This window comes from Carcharodon carcharias (genome assembly GCF_017639515.1).
Source record: "Carcharodon carcharias isolate sCarCar2 chromosome 35 unlocalized genomic scaffold, sCarCar2.pri SUPER_35_unloc_1, whole genome shotgun sequence".
Classification (NCBI taxonomy): Eukaryota; Metazoa; Chordata; class Chondrichthyes; order Lamniformes; family Lamnidae; genus Carcharodon; species Carcharodon carcharias.
Genome location: NW_024470701.1, coordinates 583,955 through 597,610, shown reverse-complemented (window position 1 = coordinate 597,610; position 13,656 = coordinate 583,955). Strand labels below are relative to the sequence as shown.

Sequence of the window (13,656 nt, the reverse complement as noted above, 5' to 3'; positions counted from 1 at the left end):
CCCCCCTCCACTTCTCTTCCCCCACCCAAACCCCCCCCCCCCGCCACCCATCACCTTAAACCAGCTTATATTTCACCCCTCTCATTGTAAAGAAAAATCGGTTCTGTCGAAGGGTCATGACCCTCGAAACGTCAACTCTTTTCTTCTCCGCCGACGCTGCCAGACCTGCTGAGTTTTTCCAGGTATTTCTGTTTTTGTTTTGGATTTCCAGCATCCGCAGTTTTTTTTGTTTTTATCTCTCTATCTCACTGTGTGTCACTTCCTTTCTTACACATTGTGTCTCCCACTCTCTGTCTGTCACTCCCTCTCTCTCTCTCTCACACACACTATCTTTCAGTCCCTCTCTCACTGTCACATTCTCTCCATCCTCCTGACCCGCCCCCTCTCTGATTGACACCTTCTGCGCCCCAACTGCCACGGCCCGCCGCGCATGCGTAGCGGCGCGTTGCCGGCGGGAGCGACGTCCTGACGTTAGTGCCGCAGGAGCCCCGCCCCCCCAAACACCCAGTTCCGACCAGGGGCGTCCCCCCGCCTCCCGATTGGCTAGCCGGGCCGTCAGTTAGGCGGCGGGGGTGGGGGCCGGGCCAGAACCAATGAGAGCGGGGAGAGCGGCGAGAGGAGCCAATGGCAGTGGGGCCTGGAGGCGGGGTTCAGGCGGGCGGCGAGAGGAGGCTAAGATGGCGCAGGTTAATTAGGTAAGTGGGGGAGAGAGAGGGAGGGGGGGATACGGAGTGTGGGGGCTGGGTGGGCGGCGAGAGTTTATCCCCAGTGAGTAAAGGGGAGTGTGGGTTTGGTAGTAAGTGGGCGACGACAATCCCGGAGTCACCCTCTCCCCCCATCCCCAAACCCGCCCCCCCGGAGTCACCCCCTCCCCCCCCAAACCCGCCCCCCGGAGTCACCCCCTGCCCCCCTCCCCCCCCCATAAACCGTCCCCCCCCGGGGTCACCCCCTCCCCCCCATAACCCGCCCCCCGGGGTCACCCCCTCCCGCCCCATAACCCGCCCCCCGGAGTCACCCCCTACCCCCCCCCCATAAATTGTCCCCCACCGGGGTCACCCCCTCCCCCCCCATAAACCATCTCCCCCCAGGGTTACCCCCGCCCCCCGGGGTCACCCCCTCCCCCCCCCATAACCCACACCCTGGGGTCACCCCCTCCCCCCGTAAACCGTCCCCCCCGGGGTCACCTCCTCCCCCACGGGGTCACCTCCTCCCCCCCTTGGTCACCCCCTCCCCCCCCCATAACCCGCCCCCCGGGGTCACCCTTTCCCCCACCATAACCGCCCCCCCCCCCCCCCGGGGTCACCCACTCCCCCCCCCGGAGTCACCCCCTCCCCCCCATAACCCGCCACCTTGGGTCACCCCCTCCCCCCCATAACACGCCCCCCCGGGGTCACCTCCTCCCCCCCTCCCCCCCCCCCCCCATAAACCGTCCCCCCCCCCCGGGGTCACCCCCCTCCCCCCCATAACCCGCCCCCCCCCCCCCGCCCCCCGGTCACCCCCTCCCCCCCCATAACCCGCCTCCCCCCCCCCCTCCCGGGGTCACTCCCTCACCCCCAAACACCGCCCCCCCGGGGTCACTCCCTCCCCCCATAACCCGCGCCCCCGGGGTAACCCCTTCCCCCCAACCCCTCATCCCCCTCCCCCAATCCCTCACCCCCTCCCCCAATCCCTCACCCCCCTCCCCCAATCCCTCACCCCCCTCCCCCAATCCCTCACCCCCTCCCCCAATCCCTCACCCCCTCCCCCAATCCCTCACCCCCTCCCCAATCCCTCACCCCCTCCCCCAATCCCTCACCCCCTCCCCCAATCCCTCACCCCCTCCCCCAATCCCTCACCCCCTCCCCCAATCCCTCACCCCCTCCCCCAATCCCTCACGCCCTCCCCCAATCCCTCACGCCCTCCCCAATCCCTCACCCCCTCCCCCAATCCCTCACCCCCTCCCCCAATCCCTCACCCCCCTCCCCCAATCCCTCACCCCCTCCCCCAATCCCTCACCCCCTCCCCCAATCCCTCACCCCCTCCCCCAATCCCTCACCCCCTCCCCCAATCCCTCACCCCCTCCCCCAATCCCTCACCCCCTCCCCCAATCCCTCACCCCCTCCCCCAATCCCTCACCCCCTCCCCCAATCCCTCACCCCCTCCCCCAATCCCTCACCCCCTCCCCCAATCCCTCACCCCCTCCCCCAATCCCTCACCCCCTCCCCCAATCCCTCACCCCCTCCCCCAATCCCTCACCCCCTCCCCCAATCCCTCACCCCCTCCCCCAATCCCTCACCCCCTCCCCCAATCCCTCACCCCCTCCCCCAATCCCTCACGCCCTCCCCCAATCCCTCACGCCCTCCCCCAATCCCTCACGCCCTCCCCCAATCCCTCACGCCCTCCCCCAATCCCTCACGCCCTCCCCCAATCCCTCACCCCCTCCCCCAATCCCTCACCCCCTCCCCCAATCCCTCACCCCCTCCCCCAATCCCTCACCCCCTCCCCCAATCCCTCACCCCCTCCCCCAATCCCTCACCCCCTCCCCCAATCCCTCACCCCCTCCCCCAATCCCTCACCCCCTCCCCCAATCCCTCACCCCCTCCCCCAATCCGTCATCCCTCTCCCCCAATCCATCATCCCCCTCCCCAATCCCTCATCCCCCTCCACCACCCTCTACCCCCAATCCCTCCCCCTCCTCCCCCCCAAACACTCCCCCCAGTCTCTCAACCCCCCTCCCCCCAATTCCTCATCCCCGCCACCTCCCCCCAAACCCTCCCCCGGGGTCATCCCCTCCACCGAAACCCGCCTCCCCTCACCCAAAACCCTCCCCCACCCCCCTTGGTTACCCCAAACCCTCCACCTCCCCCCTCACCACAAACCCCCTCCTCACCCCAAGCCCTCCACCCCCCCAGTGTCACCCCTTCACCCCAAACCCTTCACCCCCTGGTGTCGCCCCCCTCACCCCAAACCCTCGCCCCCAGGTCAAGCACCCTCGCCCCCCCACGGTCAAACCCTACCCCAGAGTCACGTTCTTCTCCCCTCGCCATTCTGCTCCCCTTGACATCTGATCTGATGGTTCAGAGCTTCAGGGGCACAAAGATGGGGAAAAAGCTGAGGAGTGCGACAGAAAGGGATAGCTATTTGACGGGCTGAAGGGCCTCATCTTGGCTGGAAGATTCCGTCTTGAGACCCTTTTGTAGGCGACTTCTGCCATTCTCCACAAGTGTCTGTCAGAACTGCAGTTCAGATTGCATCATTTGGTTTGGTACCTAGACTGTGTGTAAGCGAGCTGTATGGACCCCAAAGGGGTCTTCTGTCAAATATTCAGAGGATATCTCAATGCAGAGAGGCATAAGTTAGACTTGTACAGCCTGTGAGACCAGAGTGTGCTGGCCAGGGGATGTGACACGCTGTGTCCAGGTAAAGTGCCAGTCATCAATATCATTGAAATTCTGTGTGTCCAGCGCTTGTGCCACCACTGTGCGTTCACAATGGTGAATCAATGGGTGAAGTACAAAAAGGCACAGCTCTGTCACTGTATAACACTGGGGTACAGTACTGGTGGGGACGGGTCTGTCATAGAATAACGAAGGGGTACAGTACTCAGCATGGGTCTGTCACTGTATATCACTGGGTTACAGTACTTGTGGGGACAGGTCTGTTATTGTATAACACTGGGGTACAGTACTGGTGGGGACAGGTCTGTCACTGTGTAACAATGGGGGACTGTATTGGTGGGGACAGGTCTGTCGCTGTAAAACACGGGTACAGTACTGGTGAAGATGGGTCTGTCACTGTATAACGCCTGGGCACAGTACTGGAGGGGATGGGTCTGTCACTGTACAACACTGGGGTACAGTACTTGTGGGGATAGGTCTGTCACTGCATAACACTGGTGTACAGTACTGGTGGGGATGTCTCGGTCACTGTATAGCACGGGTACAGTACTGGTGGTGACGGGTCTGTCACTATATAACACTGGGGCACAGTACTGGTGGGGACATGTCTGTCACTGCATAACAGTGGGGTACAGTGCTGGTGGGGACGGGTCTGTCACCGAATAATGCTGGGGTACGTTACTGGGTGGGACGGGTCTGTCACTGTATAACACTGAGGTATAGTACTGGTGGGGCGGGTCAGTCACTTTATAACACTGGGTATAATACTGGTGGGGACGGGTCTGTCACGGCATAACAGTAGTTTACTGTATTGGTGCGGAAGGGTCTGTCACTGTATAACACGGATACAGTGTTACACAGTGTCAGTCTGTGTACGGGTACAGTACTGGTGGGGACGGCTGTGTCACTGTATAACACTGTGGGACAGTCCAGGTGGAGACAGGTCTGTCACTATATAACACTGGGGTACAGTACTCGGGATGGGTCTGTCACTGTAACACAGGTGCAGTACCGGTGTGGATAGGTCTGTCATTGTATAACACTGGGGTACAGTCCTGGTGGGGCAGGTCTGTCACTGTATAACACTGGGGTACAGTACAAGTGGGGATGGGACTGTTACTGTATAACACTGGTGTACAGTACTTGTGGGGACGGGTCTGTCACTGTATAACACTGGGGGACAGTCCTGGTGGGGACAGCTCCGTCACTATATAACACTGGGGTACAGTACTGGGGATGGGTCTGTCACTGTATAACAATGGGGTACAGATCTGGTGGGGACGGGTCTGTCACTGTATAACACTGGGTTACAGTACTGGTGGGGACGGGTCTGTCACTGTATAACACTGGGGCCAGTCCTGCTGGGGATGGGTCTGTCACTGTGTAACACTGGGGTACAGTGCTGGTGGGGACAGGTCTGTCACTATAACACTGGGGTACAGTACTTGGGGCAGGTCTGTCACTGTCTAACACGGGGGACAGTCCTGGTGGGGACTTGTCTGTCACTATATAACACTTGGGTACAGTACTCGGGATGGGTTTGTTACTGTATAACACTGGGATACAGTACTGATGGGGAATGGGTCTGTCACTGTATAACACGGGTACAGTCCTGGTGGGGACGGGTCTGTCACTGTATAACACTGGGGTACTGTACTGGTGGGGATGGTTTTGTCACTGTATAACACTGGGTTACAGTACTGGTGGTGACGGGTCTGTCACTGTACAACACTGGGGTACAGTACTCGGGATGGGTCTGTCACTGTATAACACTGGTGTACAGTACTGGTGGGGACGGGTCTGTCACTGTATCACACTGGTGTACAGTACTGGTGGGGACGGGTCTGTCAGTGTATAACACTGAGGTACAGTTCTCTGGATGGCTCTGTCATTGTATAGCACGGGGACAGTCCTGGTGTGGACAGGTCTGTCACTATATAACACGGGGGTACAGTACTCAGGATGGGTCTGTCACTGTACAAAACTGGGGTACTGTGCTGGTGGGGATAGTTCTTTCACTGTATAACATGGGGGTACAGTACTGGTGGGGACAGGTCTGTCCCTGTAGAACACTGGGGTACAGTACTGGTGGGGACAGGTCTGTCCCTGTAGAACACTGGGGTACAGTACTGGTGGGGATGGGTCTGTCACTGTATAACACTGGGGTACAGTACTGGTGGTGACGGGTCTGTCACTGTATAACACTGGGGTACAGTACTGGTGGGGTTGGGTCTGTCACTGTATAACACCGGGGTACAGTACTGGTGGGGACGGGTCTGTCACTGTATAACACTGGGTTACTGTACTGATGGGGACTGGTCTGTCACTGTATAACATGGGTACAGTACTGGTGGGGACAGCTCTGTCACTGTATAAACTGGGGTACAGTACTGGTGGGGACGGGTCTGTCACTGTATAACACTGGGGGACAGTCCTTGTGGGGACAGATCTATCACTGTATAATACTGGGGTACAGTACACGGGATGGGTCTGTCACTGTATAACTCTGGGTTCCAGTACTGGTGGGGACTGTTCTGTCACTGTATAACACTGGGATACAGTACTGGTGGGGATGGGTCTGTCACTGTATAACACTGGGGTACAGTACTGGTGGGGACGGGTCTGTCACTGTATAACACTGGGGTACAGTACTGGTGGGGACATGTAAATTAATGCATGACACGGGTACAGTACTGGTGGGGACGGGTCTGTCACTGTATAAGACTGGGGTACAGTACTAGTGGGGACGGGTCTGTCACTGTATAACACTGGGGTACAGTACTGGTGGTGACGGGTCTGTCACTGTATAACACTGGGGTACAGTACTGTGGGGTTGGGTCTGTCACTGTATAACACCGGGGTACAGTACTGGTAGGGACGGGTCTATCACTGTATAACACTGGGTTACTGTACTGATGGGGACGGGTCTGTCACTGTATAACATGGGTACAGTACTGGTGGGGACAGCTCTGTCACTGTATAAACTGGGGTACAGTACTGGTGGGGACGGGTCTGTCACTGTATAACACAGGGGGACAGTCCTTGTGGGGACAGGTCTGTCACTGTATAATACTGGGGTACAGTACACGGGATGCGTCTGTCACTGTATAACTCTGGGTTCCAGTACTGGTGAGGACGGGTCTGTCACTGTATAACACTGGGATACAGTACTGGTGGGGACGGGTCTGTCACTGTATAACACTGGGGTACAGTACTGGTGGGGACATGTCTGTTAATGCATGACACTGGGGTACAGTACTGGTGGGGACGGGTCTGTCACTGTATAACACTGGGGTACAGTACTGGTGGGGACATGTAAATTAATACATGACACTGGGGTACAGTACTGGTGGGGACGGGTCTGTCACTGTATAAGACTGGGGTACAGTACTAGTGGGGACGGGTCTGTCACTGTATAACACTGGGGTACAGTACTGGTGGTGACGGGTCTGTCACTGTATAACACTGGGGTACAGTACTGGTGGGGTTGGGTCTGTCACTGTATAACACCGGGGTACAGTACTGGTAGGGATGGGTCTATCACTGTATAACACTGGGGTACAGTACTGGTGGGGTTGGGTCTGTCACTGTATAACACCGGGGTACAGTACTGGTAGGGACGGGTCTATCACTGTATAACACTGGGTTACTGTACTGATGGGGACGGGCCTGTCACTGTATAACATGGGTACAGTACTGGTGGGGACAGCTCTGTCACTGTATAAACTGGGGTACAGTACTGGTGGGGACGGGTCTGTCACTGTATAACACGGGGGGACAGTCCTTGTGGGGACAGGTCTGTCACTGTATAATACTGGGGTACAGTACACGGGATGCGTCTGTCACTGTATAACTCTGGGTTCCAGTACTGGTGAGGACGGGTCTGTCACTGTATAACACTGGGATACAGTACTGGTGGGGACGGGTCTGTCACTGTATAACACTGGGGTACAGTACTGGTGGGGACATGTCTGTTAATGCATGACACTGGGGTACAGTACTGGTGGGGACGGGTCTGTCACTGTATAACACTGGGGTACAGTACTGGTGGGGACATGTCTGTTAATGCATGACACTGGGGTACAGTACTGGTGGGGACGGGTCTGTCACTCTATAACACTGGGCTACTGTACCATTAAGGACGGGTCTATCACTGTATAACACTGGGGTACAGTACTGGTGGGGGCGGGTTTGTCGCTGTTTAATATTGAGGATGATAAATGGTGGGGAAGGGTCTGTCACTATAACACTGGGGTACAGTATTGGTAGGGATGGGCCTGCCACTGAAAAACACTGGGGTACAGTACTGGTAGGGATGGGCCTGCCAATGTATAACACTGGGGTACAGTACTGGTAGGGATGGGCCTACCACTGTATAACACTGGGGTACAGAACTGGTAGGGATGGGCCTGCCACTGTATAACACTGGGGTACAGTACTGGTAGGGATGGGTTTGCCACTATATAACACTCGGGTACAGAACTGGTGGGTACTGGTCTATCACTGTATAACACTGGGCTACAATACTGGTAGGGATGGGTCTGTCACTATATAACACTGGGGTACAGTACTCGTGGGGATGGGTCTGTCACTGTATAACACTGGGCTACTGTACCAGTAATGTACTGCCCGGGACGGGTCTGTCTGTGTATAACACTGGGGAACAGTTCTCTGGATGGCTCTGTCATTGTATAACACGGGTACAGTCCTGGTGGGGACGGGTCTGTCACTGTATAACACTGGGGTACTGTACTGGTGGGGATGGGTCTGTCACTGTATAACACTGGGGTACTGTACTGGTGGGGACGTGTCTATCACTATATAACACTGGGGGCAATACTGGTGCGGACGGGGCAGTCACTGTGTAATACATGTACAGAAGTGTTCAGGACGGATCTGTCACTGTATAACGCTGGGGTAGAGTTCCTTTGGACAGGTCTGTTACTGTATAACACTGGGTACTGTACTGGTGGGGACGAGTCTGTCACTGTATAACACTGGGGTACAATACTCGGGATGGGTCTGTCACTGTATAACACCGGGGTACAGTTCTGGTGGGGGCGGGTCTGTCACTGAATAACACTGGGGTACAGTACTGGTGGGGACATGTCTGTTAATGCATGACACTGGGGTACAGTACTGGTGGGGACGGGTCTGTCACTGTATAACACTGGGGTACAGTACTGGTGGGGACATGTCTGTTAATGCATGACACTGGGGTACAGTACTGGTGGGGACGGGTCTGTCACTCTATAACACTGGGCTACTGTACCATTAAGGACGGGTCTGTCACTGTATAACACTGGGGTACAGTACTGGTGTGGGCGGGTTTGTCGCTGTTTAATATTGAGGATGATAAATGGTGGGGAAGGGTCTGTCACTATAACACTGGGGTACAGTATTGGTAGGGATGGGCCTGCCACTGAAAAACACTGGGGTACAGTACTGGTAGGGATGGGCCTGCCACTGTATAACACTGGGGTACAGAACTGGTAGGGATGGGCCTGCCACTGTATAACACTGGGGTACAGTACTGGTAGGGATGGGTTTGCCACTATATAACACTCGGGTACAGAACTGGTGGGTACTGGTCTGTCACTGTATAACACTGGGCTACAATACTGGTAGGGATGGGTCTGTCACTATATAACACTGGGGTACAGTACTCGTGGGGATGGGTCTGTCACTGTATAACACTGGGCTACTGTACCAGTAATGTACTGCCCGGGACGGGTCTGTCTGTGTATAACACTGGGGAACAGTTCTCTGGATGGCTCTGTCATTGTATAACACGGGTACAGTCCTGGTGGGGACGGGTCTGTCACTGTATAACACTGGGGTACTGTACTGGTGGGGATGGGTCTGTCACTGTATAACACTGGGGTACTGTACTGGTGGGGACGTGTCTATCACTATATAACACTGGGGGCAGTACTGGTGCGGACGGGGCAGTCACTGTGTAATACATGTACAGAAGTGTTCAGGACGGATCTGTCACTGTATAATGCTGGGGTAGAGTTCCTTTGGACAGGTCTGTTACTGTATAACACTGGGTACTGTACTGGTGGGGACGAGTCTGTCACTGTATAACACTGGGGTACAGTACTCGGGATGGGTCTGTCACTGTATAACACCGGGGTACAGTTCTGGTGGGGGCGGGTCTGTCACTGAATAACACTGGGGTACAGTACTGGTGGAGATAGTTCTTTCACTGTATAACATGGGGGTACAGTACTGGTGGGGACAGGTCTGTCCCCGTAGAACACTGGGGTACAGTACTGGTGGGGACAGGTCTGTCACTGTATAACACTGGGTTACAGAACTGGTGGGGATGGTCTGTCACTGTATAACACTGGGGTACAGTCCTTGTGGGGACAGGTCTATCACTGTATAATACTGGGGTACAGTACACGGGATGGGTATGTCACTGTATAACACTGAGGTACTGTACTGGTGGAGACGGGTCTGTCACTGTATAACATGGGTACAGTACTGGTGGGGACAGCTTTGTCACTGTATAACACTGGGGTACAGTACTGGTGGGGATGGGACTGTCACTGTATAACACTGGGGTACAGTACTGGTGGGGATGGGTCTGTCACTGTAAAACACGGGGGGACAGTCCTTGAGGGGACAGCTCTATCACTGTATAACACCGGGGTACAGTACTGGTGGGGATGGGACTGTCACTGTATTACTCTGGGTTACAGTACTGGTGGGGACATGTCTGTTAATGCATCACACTGGGGTACAGTACTGGTGGGGATGGGTCTGTCACTGTACAACAGTGGGGTACAGTACCGGTGGGGATGGGTCTGTCACTCTATAACACTGGGCTAGTGGACCAGTAAGGACGAGTCAGTCACTATATAACACTGGGGTACTGTACTGGTGGACACGGGTCTGTCACTGTATAACATGGATACAGTACTGGTGGGGAAATCTCTGTCACTGTATAACACTGGGGTACAGTACTGGGGATGGGTCTGTCACTGTATAACAATGGGGTACAGTTCTGGTGGGGACGGGTCTGTCACTGTATAACGCTGGGGTAGAGTACTGGTGGGGATGGGTCTGTCACTGTATAACACTGGGGGACAGTCCTGCTGGGGATGGGTCTGTCACTGTGTACCACTGGGGTACAGTACTGGTGGGGACCGGTCTGTCACTGTATAACACTTGGGTACAGTACTTGTGGGGACGGGTCTGTCACTGTATAACACTGGGGGACAGTCCTGGTGGGGGCTGGTCTGTCACTATATTACACTTGGGAACAGTACTCGCGATGGGTTTGTCACTGTATAACACAGGGGTACAGTACTGGTGGGGACGGGTCTGTCAGTGTATAACACTGAGGTACAGTTCTCTGGATGGCTCTGTCATTGTATAGCACGGGGACTGTCCTGGTGTGGACAGGTCTGTCACTATATAACACGGGGATACAGTACTCAGGATGGGTCTGTCACTGTACAAAACTGGGGTACTGTGCTGGTGGGGATAGTTCTTTCACTGTATAACATGGGGGTACAGTATTGGTGGGGACAGGTCTGTCCCTGTAGAACACTGGGGTACAGTACTGGTGGGGACAGGTCTGTCACTGTATAACACTGGATTACAGAACTGGTGGGGATGGGTCTGTCACTGTATAACACTGGGGTACAGTACTGGTGGGGACGGGTCTGTCACTGTATAACATGGGTACAGTACTGGTGGGGACAGCTCTGTCACTGTATAACACTGGGGTACAGTACACGGGATGGGTCTGTCACTCTATAACACTGGGCTAGTTGACCAGTAAGGACGGGTCAGTCACTATATAACACTGGGGAACAGTCCTCTGGATGGCTCTGTCATTGTATAACGTGGGTACAGTCCTGGTGGGGACGGGTCTGTCACTGTATAACACTGGGGTACTGTACTGGTGGGGATGGGTCTGTCACTGTATAACACTGGGGTACTGTACTGGTGGGGACGTGTCTATCACTATATAACACTGGGGGCAGTCCTGGTGCGGACGGGGCAGTCACTGTGTAACACATGTACAGAAGTGTTCAGGACGGATCTGTCACTGTATAACGCTGGGGTAGAGTTCCTTTGGACAGGTCTGTTACTGTATAACAATGGGTACTGTACTGGTGGGGACGGGTCTGTCACTGTATAACACTGGGGTACAATACTCGGGATGGGTCTGTCACTGTATAACACCGGGGTACAGTTCTGGTGGGGATAGTTCTTTCACTGTATTACATGGGGGTACAGTACTGGTGGGGACAGGTCTGTCACGGTATAACACTGGGTTACAGAACTGGTGGGGATGGGTCTGTCACTGTATAACACTGGGGTACTGTACTGGTGGGGACGGGCCTGTCACTGTATAACATGGGTACAGTACTGGTGGGGACAGCTCTGTCACTCTATAACACTGGGGTACAGTACAGGTGGGGACGGGACTGTCGCTGTATAACACGGGTACAGTCCTTGTGGGGACAGGTCTATCACTGTATAATACTGGGGTACAGTACACGCGATGGGTCTGTCACTGTATAACACTGAGGTACTGTACTGGTGGAGACGGGTCTGTCACTGTATAACATGGGTACAGTACTGGTGGGGACAGCTTTGTCACTGTATAACACCGGGGTACAGTACTGGTGGGGATGGGACTGTCACTGTATAACACTGGGGTACAGTACTGGTGGGGACGGGTCTGTCACTGTATAGCACGGGGGGACAGTCCTTGAGGGGACAGCTCTATCACTGTATAACACCGGGGTACAGTACTGGTGGGGATGGGACTGTCACTGTATTACTCTGGGTTACAGTACTGGTGGGGACATGTCTGTTAATGCATCACACTGGGGTACAGTACTGGTGGGGATGGGTCTGTCACTCTATAACACTGGGCTAGTGGACCAGTAAGGACAGGTCAGTCACTATATAACACTGGGGTACTGTACTGGTGGACACGGGTCTGTCACTGTATAACATGGGGTACAGTACTGGGGATGGGTCTGTCACTGTTTCACAATGGGGTACAGTTCTGGTGGGGACGGGTCTGTCACTGTATAACACTGGGGTACAGTACTGGTGGGGATGGGTCTGTCACTGTATAACACTGGGGGACAGTCCTGCTGGGGATGGGTCTGTCACTGTGTACCACTGGGGTACAGTACTGGTGGGGACAGGTCTGTCACTGTATAACACTGGGGTACAGTACTTGTGGGGACGGGTCTGTCACTGTCTAACACTGGGGGTCAGTCCTGGTGGGGACTGGTCTGTCACTATATTACACTTGGGAACAGTACTCGCGATGGGTTTCTCACTGTATAACACAGGGGTACAGTACTGGTGGGGACGGGTCTGTCAGTGTATAACTCTGAGGTACAGTTCTCTGGATGGCTCTGTCATTTTATAGCACGGGGACAGTCCTGGTGTGGACAGGTCTGTCACTATATAACACGGGGGTACAGTACTCAGAATGGGTCTGTCACTGTACAAAAATGGGGTACTGTGCTGGTGGGGATAGTTCTTTCACTGTACAACATGGGGGTACAGTACTGGTGGGGACAGGTCTGTCCCTGTAGAACACTGGGGTACTGTACTGGTGGGGACGTGTCTATCACTATATAACACTGGGGGCAGTCCTGGTGCGGACGGGGCAGTCACTGTGTAACACATGTACAGAAGTGTTCAGGACGGATCTGTCACTGTATAACGCTGGGGTAGAGTTCCTTTGGACAGGTCTGTTACTGTATAACAATGGGTACTGTACTGGTGGGGACGGGTCTGTCACTGTATAACACTGGGGTACAATACTCGGGATGGGTCTGTCACTGTATAACACCGGGGTACAGTTCTGGTGGGGATAGTTCTTTCACTGTATTACATGGGGGTACAGTACTGGTGGGGACAGGTCTGTCACGGTATAACACTGGGTTACAGAACTGGTGGGGATGGGTCTGTCACTGTATAACACTGGGGTACTGTACTGGTGGGGATGGGCCTGTCACTGTATAACATGGGTACAGTACTGGTGGGGACAGCTCTGTCACTCTATAACACTGGGGTACAGTACAGGTGGGGACGGGACTGTCGCTGTATAACACGGGTACAGTCCTTGTGGGGACAGGTCTATCACTGTATAATACTGGGGTACAGTACACGCGATGGGTCTGTCACTGTATAACACTGAGGTACTGTACTGGTGGAGACGGGTCTGTCACTGTATAACATGGGTACAGTACTGGTGGGGACAGCTTTGTCACTGTATAACACCGGG

General features: G+C 55.1%; 1 protein-coding gene across 1 annotated transcript in view; it reads left to right on the top strand.

Annotated features, from left to right (window-relative positions):
• The first annotated feature begins 620 nt into the window (after positions 1 to 620).
• LOC121274182 (serine/threonine-protein kinase A-Raf-like) overlaps positions 621 to 13,656 on the top strand; it is a 263,820-nt gene continuing 250,784 nt past the window's right edge. The window contains exon 1 of the mRNA XM_041181384.1: positions 621 to 695. The gene's annotated coding sequence lies outside the window, so the exon portion shown is untranslated. The remainder of the gene's footprint in view (positions 696 to 13,656) is intronic.